The 27,920-nt window shown below is 49.4% G+C and overlaps 1 protein-coding gene across 8 annotated transcripts in view; it reads left to right on the top strand.

Moving 5' to 3' along the window:
* Positions 1-27,920, top strand: part of GGTA1 (glycoprotein alpha-galactosyltransferase 1 (inactive)) — a 63,899-nt gene that overhangs the window by 7,874 nt on the left and 28,105 nt on the right. For 6 of the 8 annotated variants that reach the window (XM_082402266.1, XM_082402267.1, XM_082402271.1 and 3 more), the window contains one exon: positions 25,667-25,782. The exons of the other annotated variants lie outside the window; for them this stretch is intronic. The gene's annotated coding sequence lies outside the window, so the exon portion shown is untranslated. Of the gene's footprint in view, positions 1-25,666; positions 25,783-27,920 lie in introns of those variants that run through there. 8 annotated transcript variants of the gene reach the window in all.

Genomic DNA, 27,920 nt, shown 5'->3' with positions numbered 1-27,920 from the left:
GGGAGAAGCAGCTGCTTTGGGCAGAGGGATCAAGTTTTGAGCCCCCATTTGTGAGTTTGGGTACCAGGAGCTGTGGTTCTAAAAGATACACCTCTTGCCAAGACTCGTGCTTTGAATCACATATTCATTCAACATTCATTGAGCTGCCAGAACTTCATTCACTCATTGTTAAAGCATCCAGAATTTATTGAGCGTCTGCTATGTGCCCTGCTAGACACCTGAGATTAGCAGTGAACAGAGAGGGACAATCCCTGCCTGTGCAGAGGTAGAATTTAGCTTGGGAGACAGTCATTAAACAACCAAGTGCACAGAGAGAGCCAAGAAGGAGAAGTACAGGGTGGAGGGTCACAGGGGCCTGTAGCTGTCGGGGGCAAGTAGTCAGGAAGGGCTTCCCTGAGGAAGTGACCTTCAAACTGCAGCCTGCAGGAGTTAGAGGCTGAAGAGGGAAGAGTATTTCAGGCACAGGGAAGAGGCTCTGAGAAGCAATCATCCTGATCTTCCCCATGGCTGTTCCAGAATCCAGATGGCCCTGGTGTCTGGAGCGACACCGAGGAGGGAGCGAGCCTGGGGCAATGGGTCAGCTGCCCAGCGGGGTGAGGTTGTGTTTGGTCACATCTGCGTGCAGAAGCGCAGCTGTCCTTTCTCCTCCGTCAGGGAAACCACGAGCCCTCAAGTGGCCGGCCAGCTGTCTCTGAGAGGAACTTGCCTGGCATCCGTGGGGAACGACAAGACACTTTGCAAAATCAAGGGCGGGGTTTTCTTTAAGGGGAATATGGCTCCCGGAGAGCAGGGACTGGGTCTGGATTTGCTCTCGGTTGATCGATGGTTGTCTGTAGATTGGTATTTTTATCGCAAACTCTATTTTCATATGTTAACCAGAGCTGTGCAGAGGAAGGGGGAATTAATATTCTCATGTGCAAATTGAGTGCTTAGGAATTCATTCCCTGGCATGAAAAGGCTTAGTAAATGTTTGCGGCTGGTATGTTAAGAAGCACCTGAGAAGAGGTACCGGTCAGAAGTCATGGCTGCAAGCAGCCAAGGGAGATTATAGCTCACTGAGGCAGAGGAGGCATACATGGGAAGAATTTTTTGTTGTTGCTCACAGTATCCCTGGGGAAGCTGGAAAAGCAAGCTGCGCAGAACCAGTAGAGGTTGGACATCAGACAGCACAGTGAGGGTCTCCCAACAGGAGCTAATTGTAGCTTTTGCTGCCACTGGAGCTGCTGTAACATTTCACTGCCATCTGAACCTTAGCGCTACTTCTTTATGACGCAAAGCTGCTAAGTGACCAGGCCTGGGTCACTCTCCTGCATTCCAGGTGCAGATGAATGACCAGGGCGAGTGTTTGGTTTGTTCTCCTCTGGTGGTGGAAGAGGGTTCCTGACGCTAAGCTGAGAAGTCACAAAATCCTCCAAAGTCACCAGAGATAGGGGGTCCAGTAGTGTCACAGAATCCTGCAGGTCTAAGGAGAGTCACAGGACCACAGCTATGGGAGGGAAAAGTGTTCTGGGGAACTTCCAGAGGGGCAGCCTGGCCTTAGTCAAGTTATTGAACCCCTGAACCTCAACATTCTCATGTGTAAAATGGGTTGGTGTGGATGTAAGAGATAACCTATGTGTCTAGTGCCTGACATGGTGCTAGTAAATGGCAGCTACTGTTATCATTATTATTGGTAGAATAGTAACTTCACTCCGCCGTTATCAGAACAGTTATGTTCTCGAAGGAAGAAACCCAACGTACGAAAATCTAGAGGAATTCAGAAGTGACCACACACATTTACACAAACAGATTCTCTGCAGGGTGTTCCTTTAAATTTTTACCTCCCCAGTATACTTAGGATAGGATTTAACTTATCAAAAATAAACCAGAGGAATGAATGAATCACCATCTTACAGACCCTCGTTAAATACTGTTGAAGAGAGTAGTTCTTTTGCAGGAATTGACAGATCTGTTTAGAGATCCCAGACTCGCTTCCTCGTTGTGGAAGCCTTAAAAAAGGAAGAGGGAAGTTCATGGCCACAGGACTGTAGCCACAGCGCTCACACACAGCCCCAGGAGGGTTGGGCTGTACCACCGTACATTCTCTCCAGAAAAACAGACTCCCACAAACACAGAAGGCCTGGATTAGAGCTGGAGCCCGTGGTATGCTGGTAAATGTTTCATGACCAGCCCAGGGACTTCCCTGGTGGTCCCGTGGTTAGGACTCTACGCTTCCACTGCAGGGGGCACAGGTTTGATCCCTGGTCAGGGAACTAAGATTCCTGCAAGCCGCATGGCCAGGCCAAAAAAAGAAAAAAAGAAAAAAGAAAGCCCTGATACATGGTATTTGCCAATTCCCATAGTATAAATATTTCCACTGTGACCAGTTTCAAGCCACCACTGGAGGAACTGGGAGTGTGCTGCTGTAGAGTACTTTCCACTATGTCTAGCTACAGCAGATGTAAATAACCTCAAGGGTACAGCATGTAGTAAAACAATTAGGAAGTGATGAGTTTTGATGATTACCTTTGATCTTACTGTAATTCACTTAGTTGTGAGTTTATAGAATTTAATTTTTAATAATGGCTGTGTTTAACAACTTGCTCGCCAAGTTCCTGAAAATTTAACAACTGGCTCTTGCAAGCCAGCATGAGCCAGCTCCAGGATGCAACTGGCTTGGGAGGTCCTTGGGGACCCCAGAGGACCCAGTGAAAGTAGGCCATCTCCCCAAACAGCAGCTTCCCCTACCCTCAGGCAGCCTCTAACATGCCAGCCTTTTTATTGGCTTTATTACCCTTTTCCCCACCTGAAATTATGTCTTTAATGACTTGTTAATTATAATTATTGATTTTGTGTATTTGTTTACCAACTAGAATGTGAGTTCTGTGAGAACAGAAGACTTTCCTGGGTGGTTCGTCGCCAAATCCCCAGTGCTTAGAACACTGCATGTGTGTAGTTGACCCTCAATAACCATGGATCAACTGCACGAGCAGAGATAGGGCTAGGACCCTTCGAGGGTTCAAATCCTGCCTCTGCTATGAAGTGCATCTTCTTTTTTTTTTTTTAATTGAAGTATAGTTGATTTACAATTGTGTTAGTTTCAGGTGTACAGCAAAGTGATTCAGATATATATATATATGTTCTTTTTCCTTATAAGTTGTTGCAAGATACTGCATATAGTTCCCTGTGCTATTCAGCAGGTCCTTGTCGGTTTTCTGTTTCACATACAGCAGTGTGTGTATGTTAATCCCAAAAGGGTGCATGTTTCCTTGAGCCTCTTCATCTGTAAAAGAAAAGAGTTTGAGCAGAGACCCCTAGGGTTCCCTTCAGCTCTAAAAAGTCTCTATACCTGATAAAGGCGTCCCTTCCCCACAGTGCAGCCAAACAGGGATTCTCAACTGAGCATCCTCAAGGGGAAAAGCCAGTGCACTGGTTGTTAGGACCGTCGGTTTTACTCTTTTCCTCCGAGGACAGCTTTCAACACTGAGTGCAACATGGCTTCCCTTCAGCTGCCATGACTGGCCCCATGCAGCCCAGCCTTCTGGGCTATGCAGAGAGAGAGCCAGGCCTTGCCTGTTCAGGGGCAGCAGATATTTTGAGGCCTGTGGCATTTGCAGCTGGGTGAAATGCTCTAGGGTGAAGGAGGGAAGTCTGCCTGGGTGAGTCGTTCCAGCAGGATGGGCGCCCATAGCTCCACCTGGAACACAGAGCCCACTGGAGCCAAGTGGGGCAGCCCTAGGAGGGAGGCAGAACAGGGACCCTACGTGTCTCCTGCATCATGTTTTACATCTTAGGACAGTGAGGTAAAAGACCGGTCCCTTCTTTCTTCCTTTATTTCTGGTCTCCCGTGGACCGGTCCTTTGGTAAAATACCGTAAACGTGAATAACTCTCAATTTCTGTCCCTCTTGTGGAGGAACAAACAGCATCTGTCTGCAGCCCCACTTTGAGACTCACAGCGGCTGGTGGAAACAGGTGTTGGAGTCTCCTCCCTTTGCAGGTGAGAACACTGAGGCCAGGCGGGGTTCAGGACCCTCCCTGGGTCCCTGAGGAGTGGAGGGAGATGGTGAGGCCCACACCTCCATGTCCCCAAGGGGAGAGGCCACCAGCGCTGCGCTGTCCGAGGGAGTCATCCTCACCCCTTCTCTGTTCCCTGTTCCCCTTGAGGCTGAGATGACTGAATCCAGCCTCCTCTTCCCTGGGAGGTTCCGGGCAGAAGTAGGAACGGATAAGCCCAATCCGCGTCTTCTTCTGCATCTCACTGCCCTCCTCCACAAGGTCGTCCCCCTCCAGGGCAGGGTGGAGATGGGCCGGGACCTTCCCTCTACTACTGACGCTGGGTGCAGCTGGAGGCCTTCTCTGGTGCCCAGCAAACCCCAGGGAGCAGCCGGTGCCCCCAGTCCATCTGCTCTGGGGCAGCACCGTAGGTTTTTCTGCCTTTCCCTGCAGAGTTCCCTTTTCCTACGGTGCTTGGCTCACACTGAGATTCAGATTTGCTTTCCCGGAGGGATGGGGCTTGGATGTGGACTGCCACTCCGGGCAAGTAGGGCTCTCTGGGTTCTGCCTGCCCCTTCTACAGTCGGCAAACTGGGAAGGGGAACGGTTCAGAAACCAGAGATTTCATCAAACAGGGACAACTCACGCTTACTGGGCACTTACTCCAGACGCTGTTCTAGTAGCTTTACAGGAGCCCTGCCTTTTCATCACCCAGAAAGCCGTTTTATAAATGAGGCAAGGAAGCACAGAAAGATTTAGCAATTTCCCAGGGCCACATGGTAGGGGAGAGATCTGGGACTCAGATACGGGTGAGATGATGGGGCCCTTCATCAGGGCCGCGCACAGCCTTCATAAAGAAGATGTCAGAGCAAGCAGGGAGCTGACATAGCCCCCAATCCAGCCCTCTCCCTCAATGGATGGGGAAACCCAGGCCCAGAGAGGGGTGGGGACTTCCCTAAGGTCACACAGGGCCTGCGCTGGAGCCCAGGAGTCCTACACGCCACCTTCGGCTCTGTCCTGGGGTTTTGACCACCTTGGGTCAAGCATCAGAGTAACAATTACAAGGTAACATCGCCAAGAGGGCTCATCTGCTGGTTCTGTGCTGCAGGGGCCCCCTGTGGATACGCCGGGGCGAGGAGGGCATGGGAGGCCCAGCCAGACCCCAACAGTGCCCTCTGCCTACACTGCTTGAGAAAGGTCTTGGGCATGGAGTCCCGGCGTTAGTTGGAAAAGTTCAGAGACTCTTTGCTCCCCCGCCAGCCCCCCATGCTGTAGAGAAACAAGCGGCCCATCCGCTCCTGGATGTCACATTTCCTGTTTGTGAGCCTGGATTGAGGTAGAGTCCATGGTGAAGGGCAAGGGGAGGGCGGGGCCTTCCTTTCGGGAATTAGAATAGTTGGAGGTGGAAAGAGCTGGAAGATTTTGCCTAAATGCTTCATTTTGTAGATAGGGACACTGAGGGCCCCCAGATGTAAGAACCTGGCCTAGGTCATAGAGGATGCTGGAATCACCCTGGCTTTTGGTTTTTGGTTTTAGGGTTTGGTTTGGCTTAGGTTTTTTTGTTTTGTTTTGTTTTTTCTTTTTGAGACAATGCAATCATAGAATGTGTGAGCTGAGCTGGCAGAGATCTATTTAGTCGGTGCCCCAGTTCACCTCTCCAGGTTGCTTAGGTGAGAACGTGAGACTGGGGTGGAGGTGGGCGGGGATGGAAGAGTACTTTCTTTTTTTTTTTTAACTGTGTAATGCTTTATTGGATAAATGTTTTCATAATATATTTAGTAATTACTTTATTGTTGAAAATTTGGGCCACTTAAGAAACTATTGGGTTGGCCAAAAGGTTCGTTTGGGTTTTTCCATAACATCTTACAGAAAAACACAAATGAACTTTTTGGGCAATCAAATATAATTTTTTAAATTAATTTTTATTGGATTACAGTTGATTTACAATGTTGTGTTTCTGCTGTACAGCAAAGTGACTCAGTTATACATATATAATACATATATCCCCTCTTTTTAGAGTACTTTCTTAAGATCCTAGAGCTGGCTGCTGGCAGAGCCCTGAGGAGAACTGTTTTTTGAATCAACGTACAACAAATACCATTGAATGCCACCTCTCAGCCTGATGCTGATTAACAAGGAACTTTCCATCTGGTGGGGAGGTGGATATTAATCAAATAATCATGCATATATGTCCAAAGAGTGTTCACTGCCCTCAAGGAAAAGAACGGGAAGCTACAAGGAGAATAAGACTCTTCCCTTAGGAAGTGACGTTGGAGCTGAGACTTAAAGGACAGGGAGGGAGGGGGTAAACGGGTGTGAGGGGGGTGGGAAAAGGTGTCCCAGGCAGAGGGAAGAGCACGTACAAAGGTCCCGAGGCAGGAAGTGCCTCATTTTATAAATGAAAAAACCGAAGCCCAGAGATTGGAGACGGATCTAGGTTAGTGCCCCAGAGAATCTTTCTCTTCCCCCACCCCCAAGTTCTTTAAAACTTTTTTAAAGGAAAGAGACAGAAGATAAACAACTAACTAAACAAGTGAGTCAGTGACAGAGCTGAAAGTACTGGGACCCACCCCCCTCTGCTTTCACGCCAAGGGAATTTTAGAAAACCCTCAGACTGGCTGTTTACGAACTGTGGGACCTTGACTAAGACAGTTAGCCTCTTTGAGCCCCTGTTTCTCCATTTGTAATATGGAGCCCACCTGCCTGCTCTGTGGACCCCACACAGCCTTCTTGTGAAAGGGCTCCGTGCTGGCCAGTCAATGTGGGAGGGAGACCCAGGACAGCGGGACTGCTGGTTTCCCTCCTGTGTCTCCTCCAGGGCCGGCCCTGGGCCCCAGGTCTGAAGGAGCCTCTCTCCACCCCATCATTTGACTGTAATCCTATAATCCACCAGTCAGCATTAATCACATATGGTACCAATGCCCCACCAAGACACATATGTGTCTTGGACAGTGAACTTATAGGAAATAAAGGAGGAAGCTTGGGAACACCTGTTGTGCATCCAGCATCTCAGTAGACACTCCACACAAGCAGCACTGCTTAACCCTCCCAGCAGCCCTGCAAGGTGGGTGCCCTTCTGCCCATTGGCTGGGGAAGGACACTGCCTAAGGTCACATAGCCAGGGAAGGGCCACTCCAGGGGCAGCCCCAGCCTGCTCATCTTGGAGGCTACCTTCTGGTCTGTCTGCCCTTGAGCCAGCCTGGAGCAGAGGGCCCAGGTACCAGGAAGGTGGACCCACACGGCCCAGGGCAGAGGGCACCCTGGCCAGCAGTCACATTGGCTGCCCTTCAAACCAATAGTCTTTATATCTTTGTTCGACATTTATCTGGGGTGAGAGGTGCTGGAGGAAGTGGATTTGCAGTGAATGCAGATGGTGAGCTTCTCCTGGATTCTGAATTCATTCTACACGAGAACGTTTTCCAGAAGCAGAAGGGATAGAAATTCACTGACAAAGTCACTTTCCCAGCTGCAGTGAGTTAATGTCCTAAAAAAACACCAGCTGTTCCCCATTTTTCTTTCTCTCTTCAGTTTGCGTTTGAGCTTTTCCAAGCCAGACAGCTTCTTGGGAGGCTCGTTAGAGGATTTGTTTTGGTTCCTTTTTTATTTGAAATTTATTTAAATATAGACAAGAACAACTAGCCTTAGAAAGGGGGACTGCTGTGCCTGTCGTTTATTTTGACTGAGCAGCTTGGTGTATTCTTTAGATGGCATCCTTGAACTTGGCTGCTTTTATTAATTAAGTACAGAAAGTATTGCTTACATTTACATAAAAGACAACAATGCATCTTGGGAAAGTACCAGAGAACCACTAGTTTTATTTAATTAAATCGCTCTTCATCTGGCTTTGTTTTTTTTGTTTTTGGTTTTTTATGGGGGGCCTCACCGCTCGGCATGCAGGATCTTAGTTCCCCGGGCAGGGTTCCGCCAGGGATCGAACCCGTCCCCTCTGCAGTGGAAGCGTGGAGTCTTAACCACTGGACTGCCAGGGAAGTCCCCGCTCTTTGTCTGGTTTTAAAAGTAACGTATTCTCATTGTAGAACATTTGAAAAATGCAGAGAAGTGGAAAGAATAAAGTAATCACTTTGCCACAATCTCATTGCACAGAATTCACCGCTTTTACCACGTGAAGCTAGGTTTTGTTTTTGTGGTAAAATAGAACATAAACCATTTTAACACTTTTTGAGTGTACAGTTCAGTAGCACTGAGTACATTTACAAGTTGGACAACCATCACCAGTGTCCATCTCCAGAACTTTTCCATCATATCAAACCAATTAAGCAAATAATTTCCCAATTCCCACTCCTTGCAGCCCCTGGTAACTGCTATTCTACTTTCTGTCTCTATGAATTCAACTACTCTAGGTACCTCATCTAAGTAAAATCATAGAATATTTGTCCTTTTGTGTCTGGCTTATTTCACTTAGCATAATGTTTTCAAGTTTTGTCCATGTTGAAGCGTGTGTCAGAATTTCATCCCTTTTTAAGGCCAAATAACATTCCACTCTGTGTCTAGACCACATTTGTTTATCCATTCACTCATGGATGGACATTTGAGTCGTTTCCATCCTTTTGGCTATTGTGAATAATGCTGCTTGAACATCGGTGTACAGGTATCTCTTTGAGTCCCTGCTTTCAGTTCTTTTGGTATATAACCAGAAGTAGGACTGCTGAGTCATATGGTAACTCTGTGTTTAATTTTTTGAGGAACTGCCCTACATGTCCAATAATTCTGATGTATAAGATCCGTAGTGTAAATCATAGTCTCTGTGCAATTTTGTATCTGATTTTCTCACTTCATTTTCCATTGTATCAACTATTCCTCAACGACGTTTTCTGAAGGTTGCATAATATTCCACTGTGTTGTTATACCACATTTCCTTTTTCTCCACTCATTGATTTCTGGGCCACAGCAAAAGATTTTAAAATATAATGATAAAATAAATAACTTACTTCTGATAAACAGCCTTATGTTCTGTTCGTACTTGTTCAAGAAATAGTCACCAAAGATAAGTTGCTGCCCTCAAGAAATTTTTAAATTTCTCCTTGGGGATTCTTGGGGATCATCCAATTCAGTGGTTTTAAAAGTTCTTTGAAGCCAAGGAACCTTTACTACAAACAAAACAGCAAAGAGATAAAAGGAGAGATGATCTAGAGAAGGGTGGCTGGGGCTCAGAGTGCTGTTCTCTCAGCCTTTCCAGCTCCTCTCTGTGTCTCTGAGGGACTTTGGGAGATTCTGGGGTTTTTTTGGAACACAGTTTGAAAACCACCAGGCTGATCCAGCACCTTTATTTTAACGAAGGGTAGGCATCTGGAGAGAGGAAGGGACTTGGCTGAGGTCAAGTTCATTTTTTAATTCATTCATTCATTCATTTCATTCATTCATATTTTTTCTCAACCCTTAACACCTGCTGCATGCATGTCAGTATCACTTAGGGAGCTTGTTAAAAATACAGGTTCCCAGGACTCTTCCTTCCAGACTCCAAAGCAGTAGATGTATGGAGAGACCAGGACTGGAAACCCAACTCCACAGTCCACACTGGGCTCCATTGGGGGTCTTCGCCTTCCAGCCCCTGCGTTTGCAGATGCTGGCTCTTCGACCCAAGTGCCCTTCCCCACCCACCAGACTCCTACTCACCCTCTGAGCCCCACTTCAAACGTAGCCTTTTCCTCTTTGAAGCCTTGCTACACAGCCCGTACACCATGGCTTAGTCCTTCCTCTGTGGCCCCAGAACACAACACGGGGCTTCCATCCCCACTCAGCCACTCACACTTACATCTCTCTGTCGTGCATAATAGCTAATTGCTTCCAGGCCTGGCTCCCTGACTAGAATGTCAGCTCCTTAGGGAGTTTGTATAATCTCTGCATTCCCCACAGTACCAAGCATAGAGTGGGTGCTTTGTTATTGTTTATTGGCTGGACTTGGATCTAGTACAGCCCCATATTTGGAGGATAAGAAAACCGAGGCCCAGATAGAGCCTGCAATTTATGGAAGGTCATACAGCCCATTGGGGCAGTGCCAGACTGCCACCCGGGTGTCCTGAGGCTCAGCACTGAGCACTGGCCCCATGAACTACCTTATCCCTGACTCCCATAATAGCCCTGGTTTTCGGAAATCCAGAGAGCTCTGCCTTGCTTATGATTCAGTGTACATGTTTGGATGCCTGGAATTCAGTAAATTCTAGTTTCAAAAAGTTTTATAAAATATAAAACTTCACCATATACAACATGGGATATTATGTGAGTGCTGCTTGGACCAAGCCAGTGCTCAGAAGCTAAGAAAGCAAATCTAATAGGGACTGTCTGGGGGCGGAGCCAGCCAGCATTCTATCCAGAGGTGGCTGCTACAAGCCCTCCTGTTGTCCTAATTTGTGATCAACAACTGATGCTTTTCTAATTAGCACGTGGGATGCTAAAAATAGTTTTTTTTAGATTGGGGAAACAGGTGCTTTGTTTATTATGATGAATGTTGTACACGGGCTCACACTGCTGAAATCAAAGTAGTTAGGTTATTTATGTATTTATGCTGTGGGGATGGGATAAAGTAACTTCTATTCACTCCCCACTGTTGCATGAAGATGGTGTAGGGTCTCTTACCCCATCCCAGCCAGGAACTCTGGGTTCCATGGGACAATGCGGGACAGAACCCAGCCTCTGGAATCCTGGCATCTGCCTCTGCAGGGGTTCTTAACCTTTATTGTGCTCCTTTATGGACTCCTTTGGCATCTGGGGGAGCCTGTAGACTCCTTCTGGGAATGTTTTAAATGTGAAAAATAAAATGAATAGGATTAGAGAGAGAAAGACTCAAATTGAACTATAGTTATTAAAATATTGGGTTGACCAAAAAGTTTTTCCATACCATCTTACGGAAAACCCATACGAACTTTTTGGCCAACCCAATATTAATATTAGGGATTGAATTTCAGCTCAACCAAACTGAGGTGCTTCCTCATCTGTAAAATGGGGATGATTCCAGTACCTATCTCTCAGAGAGCTTAGTGAGAATTGAATAATGAGTGTAAAGTGCTTAGAACCCAGCTCAGCATTCAAGAAATAGTAGCATATGCTGCTGTTCCTGCTTTGTTGCTGTTGTTATTATTATTATTATTATATAAGGTACAGATTCCTGCTCTTCAGGAACTCACAGTCTGGACTGAGATATATATAATTATATGTAAGTAATTAAAGGTAGACGTAAAGGTGCAGAAAAGAAGCCTGACAAGGGGCTAAGGGGAGCTCAGAGGGAGTGAAATGTCTTCCGGCTGAAAGAGTGCTGGGTGGCGGCTAAGCTTTTGTGTCAGCCAGACTTGGATTAGTTCTGGCTCTGATCCTTAGCTTGAGCAAGAGATATCACCTTTCTGAGCCTTGGTTTCCCTCCCTGTAAAATGGGAATACCAGTAGAATCTACAGGGATGCTGTGAGCGCCACCTCCTTCCCTCCCATGATCAGCCAGTTAAATCACACATCCTTCATTTCCTTGAACCACATCCCCTCCTTGTCTTTCTAGCCACCCTCACCGCCGCCCACCCCGGCCAGACAGTCCCTAACTGGGGAGGAATCCAGCCAGTTGCCATCCCTGCCACTGTCCTTGGGCTGGTGTGGCTGGCTCGGTTACAACCCCAGCAGGGTTGCAGAGCTGCTTGGCACCCTATGTCCTCATTCCTGGTCAGTGTTCTCTCCCAGTGCCCAAGGCATCTGCTCCTAACCTGGGTGGCTGTCACGTGGCAAGCCTGCAAGACGTTTTCATGAGTGACCTAGCGTCCTATCTCATAGGAAAGGGAAGCCACAGAAGACAACACGCTGAACTTCCTTCTCATTCCTTTCAAATGTAGCTGAATCTTCACCCATCTTTGAAACCTAAGGAGGAAAAAATTTCAACAGGACACTGGAGAGACGCTCTTGCCTCCACTTCATTTTCCTTTGTTTATGCAAGGCTCTCACTGAAGAGGAGGGTAAAGATTTTTGTAGGGAAGAGGGCAGACTATTATCTAGAGAATATCCTACTCTGTGTGAGATGGGCAGTGTATCAGTCAGGATGGAGTACGGTGTGCTGCAGTAACAAACAACCCTTGAATCTTAGGGGCCAAACCCATAAAGGTGGTTTGTCTTTTTTTTTTTTTGGCTGTGCCTCCCAGCTTGTGGGATCTTAGTTCCCCAACCAGAGATTGAACCTGGACCCTCAGCAGTGAGAGCACAGAGTTCTAACCACTGGACCACCAGGGAATTCCCTAAAGGTTTATTTCTTACTTTAGTTAATATGAGCATCTTGGGTCAGCTGGGGGCTGTGTTCCTCATTCAAGGAATCAGGCTGATGGAGCAGTTACCTCCTTGAATGTACTTCATGGCACTGAGAAAGAGAGCCCTAGAGGGTCTTCCACTGGCAATTAAATGCTTGGGCCATCTCACATCTTATTGATCGGACTAGTCACATGGCCCTACTCAATCACAAGGGGACCAGGAAATGAAAGCCTACCATGAAGGTGGAGAGCAGGAAATATTTAGTAGAACAGCATTAACGAGTACCCCAGGTGGGCTACTCCTTTCTTTGCTTAGTGTGCTAAGTCAACTCTGCAAGCTGAGATAACCAGGCGGGTGGCACAGACAGAGTGGGCTGTAGGCTGTACTTTGTGAGTGCTAGGAAACCACACCCAGAGAGGAAAAACCCCAAAGGCACTTCATAGCCCCAAGTGCTAAGCAGAACAAAAAGGCACATGCAGCTGCCAGCCTCTCTGGGGGAATAAAAAGCAGAAGCTCAGTGAAGAAGGCAGCAGCCCTGAAGAGGGCAGGTGATACCTGCTGGGAGCTCCAGGTGCTAAACGCACAGGGAAGGCAGAGGCAATGGTATTGAACTGGGGTTCGCAAACCACATTCTTCATCACAGACCCATATGACGTTTTGTAAGTGTGGCACATATTTAGGCGTTCTCCCTCCGTTTCTGAGCTATTTGATGTTTATGAGAGGGATGTTCTTTCTGAATTGGATGCTTCACTTGTCTCCAGTCCACACATGATGCTCACCTTTTCCCTATGAAGCTCACCTTTTCCCAGTTGCATTTCTGTGTCCCATCGTGGCATCCAAAATCGTTCAAGAGCAGTGAGGGTAGAAGGGAGAGGGAAGGACAGAGACATGGCCATCCCTGGCAGAGGCTTTTGGGGTTTTCTTGGGCATAAATAAGGAAACTCTGGGAGAAGACTACTGACTGCAGCCCTGAGCCCCTTCCCTGAGTTCTTGATTTCCTATGCTGTAGTTAAGAGGCTTCTCGTCCTCGTCCTGGAGAGATGCCGGACACCTGGGTACTAGCCCCAGCCTCCTCACTTCATTGCTGAGTGGCCCTGGATAAGTTATTTCCCTGCCTTGGTGCCTCAGTTTTCTCATCTATAAAATGAAGCAGCTCAGAAGACTGAGGCCAGGCTTGAAAGGAGAGTGACCCTGGGTGGCGGGGGTGTTCCTGCAGCCACATGGGCGAAGAGGCAGGTGAGATTGCTCTCTGAGTCCGCCAGAAGTCCGTGGAGCCTGGAGTAAGGGGGTGACTCATTGCTGTCACAGGACACTCACCTCGGTTGCAGGATGTATGTGGTGGCATGAGAGTTGGATTCTGGGCTCCACTTCCCACTACACTGAGCTCCGTGCGAGGGAGGCCATATCGGCTAATCCTTGTCGACCTAGCAGCCTGGACAGTGCCTAGCACTTGGTAGGTGCCAGTGTTGACATTAAATAAGTATTTGCTTAATGAATGAATGAACAAACGAACACATCATTCCCTTCAACTCTGAATCAGTGATTTGCAGACTTCCTTTGGGACAGGAGGAGGTTGAAGAAATTCTGGGCTCTACCCAAACCCAGCTTCCCACCTTGGGCAAGTCACCAGACTCCCTCTGTATGCAGGGACGTATCCTGCCTCACGGGCTGTGTCAGAGGCTCCAGCAAGCGGGAGGCCTCCTAAATGCCCCGTGCAAAGGAAGAGCTGGTTGTTTTTAGGACATGAGGACAAGTCCTTGTTTGACACAGAGCAGGTGGTGCTGGAGCCTGTGAGGTGGAGAGTTCTGGAATAATCGTCATTAGGAATTGAGTAGCTACTGTCTATTGGGCACTTGCTCCAACATCAGGCCTTATACCAAGCGCTTGATGTGCACTATCTCATTTAAGATGGTCTAAAAGGAAAATTGTTATTCTCATTTTACAGAGGAGAGAAATCAAGTCCCAGGAGGTCAAGTGACTCACCCAAGGCCACACACTTAGTCAATGCCCAGGCTGGGCTCAATCAAGTGCAGGCTCTAACCTCTATGCTGTACGGCCTCCTGCTGCTATGATGAGGCGGGGACAGTGCTTGTCTCTTAGGAACCAGTGATAATAATACAAGTTGCCTTTTCCTAAGTACCTATGAGGTACCAGGAACTTTACAGATGTTACTGTTCATCCTTTCAACAACTCAAGGAGTAAGGAATTATTATCCCTATTTTACAGGTGAGTAAACCAAGGCTCAGAATGTGAAGTGACATTTCCAGGGCCACACAGCAAGAAAGTAGGGAGCGGGGCTGGAATTTGAACTCAGGCCTGGCTCATCCCAAGAACAGGCAGAGAAAAAGTCATCTCCATTGTGGGCTCCATTAAGAGGTTGTTTTTTGGTTTTGTAGCTGTTGTTGTTGTTTTTTAGCTTCCCACTTTAGGTTCCTAGAATGTCATCATTAGAGATTATTTCTTGGAAGGCCTTTTACGCTCAACTTATTACAAGAAAAAAATCTAGTGGAGGGGAAAAAAAAGAAGCCCGAGACAAAAACAACCTCAGGATTTTTCAGTAAATTCTTAGACTCTTAATACCTCCTAGCCTACACAGGGGAAGCAGGGTGAGCTGAGATGATCCCAGCTGCAGGCGCTAAGGGGGACAAGTTGGGGGTGGGGGCAGAAATGCGTCTGGAGGGACTGGGCTTGTACCACCTCTTGTACCACAAGCGGCCTCAGAAAAGAGTCTGGCTGCTGAAGCGGGTATCCTAAGGCACCGGTTGATAGTAAACACAAGCTCTGCATCCTAGAGGGTCCGAGGGGACTTCATTGAACCCTCTTTATTTTATTGAACAGTTTTTACATAGCGTGACCCTATGATTTATCCCCCAGACCTACACACCTTTGAGAGTGAAAGGGGGCACTAAAACATTGACCTGAAAACTGATCCACGACAAGCATAAATCAGAACTGTCCTAGGGAAAGCACCTTGATTTTACAGGCTCTGAGAAACTACCCACACCAGGAAGGGTTGCTGTGAAAAGGCAAAGCCCAGATGTCAAAAACAGGAGGATGGTAAAACAAAACAGAAGAACAAGACAAGGGGTAGAGAGGAGCAGTGACTTCCGCCAGGGGACACCTATGCAGCCCTGGCTCTGTGCCAGCCCCAGCCTGGTTAACGCAATGGCAGTAGCCGAGGTCCGCAGAGAGCACTTGGCATTTGTGGGCACACATGTCCCTCTCACCAGACTTGGGCTTGACAAGCGCAGGCAGTGGATGTGATTCATTCTGTGCCCACCCCAGTCCCAACAGTCCCAGGACTGAGTAAATGTCCTCCAAGTGTTTACTGATGGAATAAATGCTTGTGGGCACAGCTTTCCTGAAGTGTGCCAGGGAAGATGATGTTTTGCTTGGAGAGGAAAGAGTCAGGGGTCCTATCTCTGAGGAGCCGTTAGGGTGAATGGGAAAGGCAAGGCTACACGGACAGGTAGAACTTACTGGTTCTGCTGTCTGCTGGTCTGTGTGACTCAACCTCGGAGCCTCAGATTCCCTGTCTGGGGAATGGAGGGCTCATTAGTGATTGTAGAAAGGATTAAATGAGATGGTGTATGTAAATGAAAGGCAGTCCTTGTTATTGATAATAACATTCTGGGAAGCAGAGCTCAGTTCCACACTGAAAAGATGTGTCTTACAATCAGAAAAGTCCAGAGATGAACCAGACTACTCGGGTGGGTGGTGAGTTCCCCCTCACTAGAAGGCTTCAGGCAGAGGCTGTCCGCCATGGATGCTGTAAATGGTGTGACCACCTTTAGGAGGGAGGTTGGGCTAGCAGGACAGCGGGAGAGGAGAGCTGACAGATTACCACTGGCGTAAAAGCCTGAGGGACTTGAACTCCTTTGGATGAGAGTGACTTGTTTATGCCACTGTTCATGTCACCTGGAAGACTGTGCTGTCGGCCAGCCAGGGGAGCAAACGGGGGCAACAGGCTGCGACTGGGAGCTGGCCCCTTGAGAGGGGGGATCTCCTTCTAGGAGGGAGAACAGGAAACAGGCAGGGGTCCCTGAAAACTTTCACTTCTTCCCACATGAAACGGCCCCTTGCTGGTTCCAGGGCCTCCTATTTTGGCTGAGGGGGAAGGAGTCTTCTTTAGACCTTGACTGCTCAGCTGTTCTGATGGGAACCAGGTAGAGCTCTGGATTCAGCACGCCTGTTGGCTCGGGCTCCCGGCTCCCTCCCCAGAGTGCCCTCCCTCCGCCCAAAGGCTGTGATCTCCTCTCTGACTCTGGTTTCTGGAGCCGCATCACATGCTCTGAACGCACCAACTGCTCCTCTGTGGGGGTTATTCGCTGAGAGCCCGTGGCTGGGCATGAAGGGTGCCATGAGCCCCCAGAGCTGGCATGCGATGCAGAGTCCGAGACACCAGCCCCACCTTTTCATCTGATTGGGGAGGGGGGTGGGAAACAGCGAGGCACACACAGGGAGTTGCTCAGAGTTGGAGGCACAGCGGGGGACAGGACCTCTGTCTGTTGCCACCCCTCGTTTGCCTGGCAATCCCACTCCTTGGGATTCTCAGGCAGCAGCACCCTTGCCCGGGGAACACGACCCTCCCTCCACAGCCTTCCCTCTTCCGGGGGCAAGTGAGGCCAGAGGCAGCCAGAGGAGTGTCGGCGGGTGGAGTTGAGCTGAGAATTCAGATGGGGCTAATCCCAGCATTCTTTTTTTTTTTTAACATCTTTATTGGAGCATAATTGCTTTACAATGGTGTGTTAGTTTCTGCTGTATAACAAAGTGAATCAGCTATACATATACATACATCCCCACATCACCTCCCTCTTGCGTCTCCCTCCCACCCTCCCTATCCCACCCCCTAGGTGGTCACAAAGCACCGAGCTGATCTCCCTGTGCCATGCGGCTGCTTCCCACTAGCTATCTGTTTTGCATTTGGTAGTGTATGTAAGTGCATGCCACTCTCTCACTTCCAGCATTGTTGACAACTTTTGCGCCTGGCTCTCCTCCTGCCTCTCTGCTCTGCCCCTCAGGTTTCAGGGCGGTGTCCATTAAGGATGCCCTGCTCTGTTCTCCATGCTCCCCTCCCTCAGCGCACAGCAGACCTGCCCGCTCTTGCCTGACGCTGGCAGCTCCCAAATCGGGCTCTGCCCAGGCTCTCTGTCTAGGACAACATTACTGAGCTGGCTTCTGCAGGTTCTTCAAACTCAACGCTTCTAGAACAGAACTCACCAGCCTCCCCTCCTCCCAACCCCTCCACTTTATTTTTCAGTCAACCATCCACTCTCCTACTTCCACCAGAAACCTGGGAACCAGCTCGGTTTCCAGATCACCGGCAGGCCTCTTGCAGACAGATTCCTGGGCCACACCCTGGGCATCCTGATTCATTAGGGCTGGGTGGGCCTGAGGCTCTGCATTTCTAACAAGCTCCCAAGTGATGCTGGTGCTGCTGGTTGTTTGATCCACACTTTGATACAAAACGAAAGTAATTTTAAATCCGGGACAGTCTCTCCAAGAAGGTGACAGTGAAGCAAATTTTGAAAGAGAATTTAGTTCCTGTAACCCAAGATCTCAAGATGCCACTTCTTTCTTGTCTTCCAGCTCACCCCATGGCGTCAGGTCTCTACTCTTTCCCCTGGACATTGGCCAGCAGCCTCCTGGCTGGGCCCCCTGGCTGGAGATTTAACTTCTCCCACCCACCCTCACCCTGCAGCCAAGGAATTCTCCTAAAAAGCGAATCATGTAACTCTCTTTGCTTAGAGACTCCCCAGCACCTTCAGGAGGAAATGCAGATTCCTCAGATACAAGGCGCCAGGTGACAGGATTCTGCACGGCCCTGCAGCTTCTCTGTCCCCCTCCCCCAACCCCACTTCAGCTGCTCTGGATTGGAGCTTGTCAACTTCCCACTTTATCCCCCCACGTTACCAACTCACCTATCCTGTCTTCTCACTTTTTTAAAGTAATTAATTAATTAATTAATTTTTATTTTTGGCCGCGTTGGGTCTTCGTTGCTGTGCGCGGGCTTTCTCTAGTTGCAGAGAGCAGGGGCTACTCTTCGTTGTGGTGCGCGGGCTTCTCCTTGTGGTGGCTTCTCTTGTTGCAGAGCACGGGCTCTAGGCGCGCAGGCTTCAGTAGTTGTGGCTCGTGGGCTCTAGAGCGCAGGCTCAGTAGTTGTGGCGCACGGGCTTAGTTGCTCCACGGCATGTGGGATCTTCCCGGACCAGGGCTCGAACCCGTGTCCCCTGCGTTGGCAGGCGGATTCTTAACCACTGCGCCACCAGGGAAGTCCCCTGTTTCCTCACGTTTTGCACAAGGGGAAGCACCTTCTGCCTGTCTTGTTGGCATCCCCACCCCCATCCTCCCTGAGGGGATGCTCTTCAGCACCTGTCCTTTCCCTCCTCTGAACCTTCAAACCCTCCTCTCCATGGCTCTGTCTCATCAGGGGTTTCCCATCATCAGCAGTGTACTCAGGAGTATTTCCCTTTTTCTCCATGGCTTCTCTAACTGGACCCTCTCTCCAACCCTTCCCAAGGCAAGTTGCTGGCAAGAGGTCCTTGCACTCAACTGACGTCACTTCCTCGCCTGAGGTTCTTTCCTCGACACTGCAATCTGGTACCCAGCTCCAGGCTTCCATGGGTTTTTGATGCCAGCTGCCCCGGGGGCCCCCTCTTCTTTCACATCCTTCCCCTCCTAGGGTGATCTTATCCACTCACATCTCTATGTTGCCCAGAGCTGAATGTTGGCTGACCTGCAGCATCTCTACTGGGCATCCCACAGAGCCTGTCTCAGGGAGGCATTTCTCCTCTTCCTATAATCCTGATCAAATAGAGATGCTCTAAGGATTCCATCCACTTTCCTCTCTCTCAAGACCACCTCCACTTCCCCACCCGCCTCCAACCTTTTGCGTTCGACTCTGTAATTATACGCAGGTGGTTCTGCGAGTGTTTACAGGCTCCCAACCAATAGCTATTTGGATAACTGTCTCTAGTGGGTAGAATTTTGTCTACCAAAAAGATGTGTTCAAGTCCTAACTCCCAGTGCCTATGAATATGAGTTTTTTTGGAAATAGATTCTTTGCAGATGACTCAAGCTAAGATGAGGTCATACTGGATTTGGGTGGGCTCCAATCCAGTGACTGGTGTCCTTATAAGAAGAGGGAAACTTGGACACAGACACACACGAACACTGTGTGACGATGTAGAGAGCGTTGGGTTATGCTGTCACAAGGAACGCGCCAAAGGGTGCTGGCAGCCACCAGAAGCTAGGAGAGAGGCGTGATGGGTTCTCTCTCATGACCTTCAGAAGGAACCAGCTCTGCCAACACCTTGACTTTGGACTTCTGGCCTCCAGAATTGTGAGAGAATAAACTTCTGTTGTGTTAAGCCACCCAGTTTGTGGTACTTTCTTACGGAAGCCCTAGCAAGCCAATATACCATCCATCTGTCCATCCGTCCACCGATCCTCAGGACCGCCTCTGTACTGGACCCTGTGTGAGGACCACCAGGGACCTGGAGTTAAAGCCGAGCTCCCTGCTGCCCTTGAGAGCTTGCACATGGAGGGCGAGATGGACACTTGCTCAGCAACCTGTGCTCCAAGCAGGCCGCACGAGGGCAGTGGGAATTTGGGAGAGAGAATCAGCTCCCGCCGGGAAGCAGATCTCGGAGGAGGTGGCGGTGAGCTCTGAAAGCTGCACATTCATCAGCCAGGTTTGCAGAGCAAGTGAGAACAGGCCCTTCACAGCCACCGAGCCCATGTGGGTCCCCGCCAAGGAGCCATAGGGATCCTGGGAAAGTTCTGCTTCAGCTTGGTCAGCGCCCACATGGGGTGTAAGGCCCAGATGGGGAAAAGAATGTGCCTGGAGCCACATGGCCTGTGGAAGCAGGTCATTGGATTGAGAAAGCACTTTCTTGGGCTTTCTTTTATCTGGTTGTATTGTTAGTCTTGACTTCAATTTTTAAAACATTTTCTTCACTGCAATCCACCCCCTTCCACAGGCTCTTTGGAAAGAAATGCTTCTGGGGCTGCGCTGGGCTGGGCTGAGTGGGGCAGGCCTGCCTATCCTCCTTATCTGCACGGTAGCTTGAGTCCTCACCCCAGCCTTGCAGTGAGCCAGGGTGGGAGAAAGTTCTCTGTGGCTTTGCCAGACTCAGAGTCCCCTCTCTCAAAAAGCTGGTTTCCCCTCTCTTTGCTTGGCTGAGTTTCTCTGTTTTGGGGCCAGAATTGTGCCCCATTTCCTCTTTTCTTTCACCGGTGTGTTTGGGGCCTCCTTTGGGAGGGTTCAGTGGGGCTCCTGAGTGCCTTGGAGGTTCTGTGGCATCCTGGCCCCTGCCTCCAAAAGCCAAAGCTGGTTGGTTCATAAGATGACCCCACAGGACCTCCTGAGGGGACCCGGCCTGAGCAGAAGAGGATTTACAAATCCTGAAGGGCGGGGCTGCCTGCCAGCCTGTCTTTAGTGAGAAGGAAGAGAGGGGTGAGGGCCGGTGCAGACATATGTGCCAGGTCCCTGGGAGGCAGGAGAAGCCCACCTGAAAAGGTCCAGTCACATCACCTCCTCCATGAAGGCTTCTGAGATGCCCCTGGTCAGATTTTTATAGGAGCCCGATTCACAGCTGCACCCCCAGATTCAGGCTCAGGCAGGGCAGAGTGGAATTGGGAGGGACCCTCCACTCCACAGATGAGAAAACAGAGGCACAGAGAAGGGAACTGGACATGCCTGCATCACACAGGCTGGTGATAACGGAGCAGGGGTTCAAATAGTACTTTTAGTTTCTGGTACAAAACGATTTCCCTTAAAAAAGGAGTCATCTGTGGCCAGTATATCACATTCCGTAATCAGAGAAGTGCTGTTTAGGTGCAGTTATTTTTCTCTTATTATTATTATTTTTTTATTTTTGGCCGCACTGGGCAGCTTGCAGGATCTTAGTTCCCCGACCAGGGATCGAACACAGGCCCCCTGTAGTGGAAGCGCAGAGTTCTAACCATTGGACCACCAGGGAATTCCCAATTTCTTTTTGTCTCTTTTTAAAATCTGATTTCGATCTGATTTGGGCAGAAGTTCCCCAGTTTACCACAGACTCCATCACTCCCTATTGCATTATACCTGGTCAAATTCACACAATTCTGCTGCCCACCTGGCTCCTGGCTTTCACTCAGCATTCATTCAACATATATCTATTGAGCATCTAACAGGCGCCAGGTACTGTTCCAGGTACTGGGAAAACCCAGAAGTGACCAAGATGGAAGACAAGCACCCCCCGCCCCCCAATAGCGCTTGGGTTCCAGTGGCATTTGGTTCACAGCCCCTGCCTTCTTCTACATCCATTAGCATCCCCAGTTTGGTCTGGCTTCACCACCGTCGGGGGTATAAGAGGTTAAGGTGGGATAGAATCATGGAAAAACCCTAAACTTGTCTTCCATTCCAGGGTTAATGACTCAGACCATACACTTCTGTAAGGTTCTTACTTTATCTTCAGTTCCCTTCCTTATAACTTGGGACTGTACTCTTCACCCTACTTACCCTCCTAGGGTTGTGTAAAAGTATATGGGTCGTTGTAGACAGCAGTGGGCTCTAAACAGGGCATGATTGTGACCTTGAGGGACGCTGAGCTTCTCACCTGTTCAGGAAGCAGTTCTGCTCTGAGGCAGGGCACTGGCCTACTGGCTTCAAGCCTCTCTCCATTCAGGGAAGGGTGAGAATTCTAGGGGAGTCGAGGGCACCCCCGGGCACCCACCGCCCAATTGTGATAAGAACAACCAGGTGCCTCTTCTTCACCTCCATCTGGGGCCATCAGCCTGAGGAAGCGATGAGAGGAACCAGGGGAGGGTAGAGGGGGAGGGGAGACTCCTCGGTTGGGGAAATCCAGCCACCTGCATTGGGGGCTCAAGCCCAGGCTGTCATCAGAACCCAGTCCTTGCTGCTCGGTGGGAGCTCCTCATACCTTCCAAGCTGTCAACAAAGCCAGCATCTTCCTTCTCCAGAAAGAGTCTGACCTACAGCATGAAGAACCAAGGTTAGCCCCAGGGAGGGACTTCCTGGTACAAGGGGTGTGGCTGAGGCTCAGGACGGAAGCTTGTGGAAGCAAGGGGAGCGCTCCAGCATGGCTTTGGTGGAGTCTGTCCTGGAGTTAGGTGGGATGGAGGCACATCTCAAGAAGGTTTGCTATGTGTTGCTTGGAAAGAGTCATCATGATTTCATTTTTCCAGCTCTTCTCAAGGAAATAGACTTAGAGGTGCGAACTCTCCTGAGTGCAGTTATTTACCGCTTGGGCTTTCGCCAAGATCATTTCAGCACTTATGCTCACAGGTGTATGGCAATACTTAATGGTAATGGAAACACTGGCCGGAACCTCTCCTTCCCCACGTTTCCCCAACCTGGAGGAATACGTGATCAAAATTTTTATTTCATACACCAATGTAAAACCGAGGGAACGGCAACCTTGGATTAATTGAACACTAGAGACTATCAGTGATTGAGAACCTCAAGCACTTTTCAAGGAGTATCTCCTTAATTCTTGCAATAATGGCTAATAGGTATCTCTATACCCTTACCATGTGCCAGCTACCATACAAGTACTATTATCCCCATTTTATAGCTGTAGAAACAGACACAGAGAAGTTAAGTAAATTGCCCAGGATTGCACAGCATACGGGGCAGAGCCAGGACTCAAACCCAGGCAGCCTGGGCCCAGAGTCCAAATTCAGAACCACCGTGCTCTAAGCTCCTCGCCTACCCTGAGAGGTGGGGATTAGGATTATCCCCAACACGGAGAAGAGGAAACCAACCAGATTGCTCCGTCACTCACGAGCATCAGCGAGAATGTCTTTTATAACTGCCCTGAACACATTCAGGATTCAGCAAACAGTGGCAGCCTGAAACTCCTGTGTCTGTAGCATTCTTTGCCAAGAACACTTAATCCCCACACTTCCACGGAGGTAAGCAGGGTGGGAATCTGATCCTTCGTGATTCCAGGCCGGAAGGGGTCTGGGATGTGAAACCAGGGCACCTCCACACCTGGGCTACAGCTACCTTGGCTGCAGCTCTGAGGCTGTGCAATCCTCTAACTCGGGGGTGGCAGACGGACAGGCGCTGAACGCTGGCTGTCATCTGACAGGCCCGTGGACTGTTAGGGCTGGAAGGGACCTTGGTGACCATCGAGTGATGAGATTAGTCAGCCTGGCTGGGATGCCAGGCTCTTAACCTGGACAGCCTCTGGCCTCCTTTGATCAGCAGAACAGCATGGCCTGAGGCTCCCTTGCTCCAGTTCCCCGCCTCTCAATTAAAAACTGACCACAAGTATGTGCTTCCTTGTTTTGAGAGTCTGTGCTTCAGGGAAGGAGGAATTTCATGTTGGATCCTCTGGAAGTTGAATTTTCTGCCTTCCAGGTTTGCATGCTCTGTCGAGCTGTGGTTAACCAACCTGGACCTTCTGATTCCACTAACCTGTAGAGTGTCCCCCGGGGGCAGCTCAGGAGGAAGGGTAGCATGAGACCCACCAGCTGGTGACCTCGAGCAAGTCACAGAGGCTCTCAGAGCCTCCCTCCCTTCCCTGACCACTGGGTGGGTGAGCCTGAGTATTCACTGAGATGAAGGAGAGAGGCTGCTTTGTAAACTGTAAAATGGAAGACCCATGTGATCGGTGCTTGCTTGTTGGAGGACCAGTTTATCTTAGCGCAGCTCCTTAGCCTCCAAATGCTGTCATCTTTCCCTTCCCTGCTGACCACAGTACAGATGCCTGGATCATTTAATGCAACAGATCTTCCCTGAGCCCATAGTGAGGTGCTCCGTGGTGCTCGGTATTGGAGTGTCCATCCCAAGAGAAGGAAAAAAGCAGGGTCTATCTGTGACCCTGTGTCCTGAGAGCCAGAGTCAGGGAAAGACAGAATGCCCCAGAGAATGCAGTTTCCAGCAGGAGGGTTTCTGTTCACTTTTGCTCTTAACATACACACAGAGAAGGCACATTTGTGATGAATTTTCACAAAGTGGACACACCTGTGTAACCACTACCTGGCTCAGGAAACAACATGGAACTCCCCCGGGGCCCCTTCCCAGTCTCTACCACCCCCCTCTCTGACTTCTAGCACCACAGGTTGGTTTTGCCTATTTTTGAACGCTCAATGAATGGAATCATCCAGGCCTTCTTTCGCTCAGTGAGAAAGAAGTGTGTGTGAGATTCATCCTGCTGATGTCAGGGGCTGTAGCTGGTTACTTCTCGCTGATGTACGTGGGCTCCCATGCTCGATCACACCCGATCTGTCTGATGGTGGGCCTTGGGGTCGTTACCAGTTTTTGGTGCACTGTGAATGTCCCAGTCCGTGTCTCTGGGTGAGCTTATGTGTACTTTCTTTGGGGTATAGACCTGGGTGGAATAACTGGGTTGTAAGATGTGGCTGGTTTAGCTGTAGTAGATGCCGGCAGGAAGGATTTAAGTAAGTAGTTAAGCAGGACTTCCAGACCCTGAAGATTGTGGTCGACTAGCTCATGCCCCCAGAGGAGGGGCCCGTGAAATCTCCTCTGGAGAACAAGAGGAAGAGGCTGGATTAGGCACCCCTTGGAGGCTGGGGGCAGTCCTTGGCCCCTTTCTGTCTGGTTTTGGTCCCATCTCCTTGGTCTCTCTGGAGTTTCCAGTCTGTACTCCCAAGGAGGTGTCCAGGGCCACCTGGGAGGGATGGGTAGGGGGGGCTTTAAGCTTCATTTCCCTGCATCAGCCACAGCTCCCTGTGTCCTCTGTTTCACATAGGGGTTCTGAGAATGACTTCATGTGCTTTCTTTTTTAAAGCTTTTGCTGTTTCAACATTTGAAAATCCACCGCTGTGAGGTCCCTTCCAGCTGGGAAGTTCTATTTTGGGAGCAGGAGGTGGGTGTGGGAAGGGTTAAGCATTATTCAGCCAAAGAGCAGGGTTGGGCCTCAGTGACCTTTTAAAGTTCTTATAGCTCGGCTTGCAATGCGGGCGATCTCAGAACATTCTATAAAAATAGCGCTCAAACAAAACAACTTCCGAAGCCTAAAGGATGTGGATGAGAGGCTCGATGTGGAGGAATGTTTAGGTAGCATTTCAACAGGAGTCTTGAGGACTCTCTCCTTCAGGCACCCCTCTCCATTTTTCTTCCTTCCTTTTTAATCCTCCATCGGCTGTTCCTGGTAGCTGTCACTTGGGGTTGTTTGGGTTCGGAACAGTTCTCATTTTCGCCCAGGAGCGGGTGACGCAGGTGGCCTGTACGTCTCTCCCAAGGGTGGTGGCCTTCCCTCCTGCAACACCAGCCCTAGTTTGGACCTGTAGTTTCGCTTGGTGAGGGAGGCCGGGCCGTTCCCGGGCCCAGAGAGGAACGTCTCTGCCTTGGCATGCAGCTCTGAGTCAACAGGCCTGATAAACGGCCCACTTCCCAGGGCCAGCAAGGAACAAAGCCCTGACTGCTGCTGCGGGATCCGTCTGCCCCCCTCTTCCTGAAACAGCTGTTTATTCTTTTGACAGGAGTTGGAACGGAGCACCTTCCCTTCCTCCCAGCCCGGCCTCCTTCTGCAGAACGGAGCTCAATAGAACTTCGTTGTTTTGCCTTTTACTCTGGGGGGAGAGAAGCAGATGATGAGGTACGTGACATGTTGAAATGATTTACCTCTGCCTTGTCGGGGTCACTGGGGGTTTTGTGAGCCGGCTGCGGCGTGGATGCCCCTGGGGGAGGAACCCCGCTCTCCCCCTAACTGCTCGCTGGTCCCCTCGGTAGTTCTAGAAGAAGATAGCGTCCTCCTCTCCCCGGCGTCGGATCAAGAAGTGGGTGCTGGCGGGATGCTGGTCCAGTCCCTGTTAGTTTGCTGCCCCTGGCAGGACCTCACAGGGCGTGGCTGCGGCCTGGGGTTTTCTGTGCAGGACTCAAAGTGCCATGGCGGGGGCAGGAGGGCGAGTCTCGGGGCCCAGGACCTGCGTTACGGGTGGACGCAGGGCAGCGCCGACCCTTCATTTACCTCCCCTTATTTCTCTTGGAAAAACTCTTGCACACTGATTTCGGGGCCAGGCAGCAAGGAAAAGCTGGCTGGATCCAGGCTTCAGATTTCCTGAAGGGGATTCAAGAAAGGGCACTACAAGACGTCCCTCCGAGAACAGGTTATTCCATCTGTGATGGCTGGAGCGACAGCTAGTTGTATATTTAGTCTGAAGCTTGTCTCTTATTTTCCTCCGTCTGTGTTTACTTTGACCCTTATAATGAAAAACATAACTGGAAACAGCCCTCCATGCACTTTTTTTCCCCCACGAACTATAACATGTTTCTTCCAACAGGGAGCATTTCCCCGTAATGCCCACCAATTCAGAGAGGTTTTAGGATAAAGCAGCATTCTCCCTCCTCAACCCCAGCACCAGCCCCCTGCCAAGAGCTGGGCCTGGGAGGCAGAGGGTCTGCTTTTCAAACACACCACCCACCTTGTGGGTGAGCCCAGTGATCTCAGCCTTTGCTGAAGCTCAGTTTCCTCAGCTAAAAGCCGCTGTGCTGACCAGGATGAGGGATGAACAGGATGGGGTGAGTGCGGAAGGCTCCCACACCAGGCACACAGGAGGCACCTGGAAATGGCAGAGGAGTTGAGCCAATGCTCACCAGCTGGTCCAAGGAGAAGCTAGCCCCTCAGTGAGTCTAGCCTGTGATTAGCTGGCTTTGGGTCAATTGCTAAGTGGTAATCATGAAAGGCAAAATGAGAGGATGTCGCAAAGACACATGGGTGGTTAGTCCATGGGTAAGCCTGCATGTTTACTGAGAACAAAAGAGTTAAAAGGGTGGGCACTGGAGGCCAACTCTCTGGACCTGAACCCTGGCTCCACCACTTTATGCTGTGTGGCACTGGGCAAGTCACTTTACCTTTCTGAGCCTCCATTTTCATAACCGTAAAATGAGGATAATACTAGAGTGACTTCACAGGGTTGTTGTGAGGCTTACCTGAGAGATTGCTGGTAAAGCATTTAGCCCGGGGCCTGGCCTGGTTCAGTTGGGGGGCATCCAAGTGTTGCAGGGCCAGAAACTTATTCAATTTTCAGGGTCCAGTTTAAGAAAAAGAATGCAAAGTTGCAAATATAATATTAGGGTGGAAGTGAATGCAGTCGTCCCTCGGTATCCACAGGGGATTGGTTCCAGGACCTCACAGATACCAAAATCTGAAGATGCTCAAGTCCCTTACATAAAACGGCATAGTATTTGCATATAACCTACACACATCCTCCTGTTTACTTTAAATCACCTGGAGATCACTTACAATACCGAGTATGATGTAAATGCTATGTAAATAGTTGCATGTACGCAGCAAATTCAAGTTTTGCTTTTTGGAACTTTCTGGAATTTTTTGTTTTTTAACATTTTCGATCCGTGGTTAGTTGAATCTGTGGATGTGAAACCCATGGTTATGGAAAACTATTTAGTATGTGAGGAGACATCCCAACAAATAACAAAAACTGACAAATACTCTACATAGGACAAAATCCAGAAAACATCCTAATAAAATGTGAAAGTAATATAAAAATGATTAGTATTACTCAGCTGTCTGATGCACCTGTCATATTTTGGCTGCATACTCCTGGATCGCCTCTTTGTCTGCTGATTTTGTAGTATCATTTTTAATAGAGACAAAAGGAAGACAAATCAGTTTTGCCTCTAGCATGGTTAGTCAATGGTTGCTTTTTATAACTGCGAGTTTAGAAGTTTCTTTCAGCTTTACAACTTGTTATCGGTGATGCCACGGCTGTGAAT

The sequence above is a fragment of the Balaenoptera borealis genome (genome assembly GCF_965194805.1).
Source record: "Balaenoptera borealis genome assembly, chromosome: 8".
Taxonomy (NCBI): domain Eukaryota; kingdom Metazoa; phylum Chordata; class Mammalia; order Artiodactyla; family Balaenopteridae; genus Balaenoptera; species Balaenoptera borealis.
This window is presented reverse-complemented; position numbering and strand designations above follow the sequence as displayed.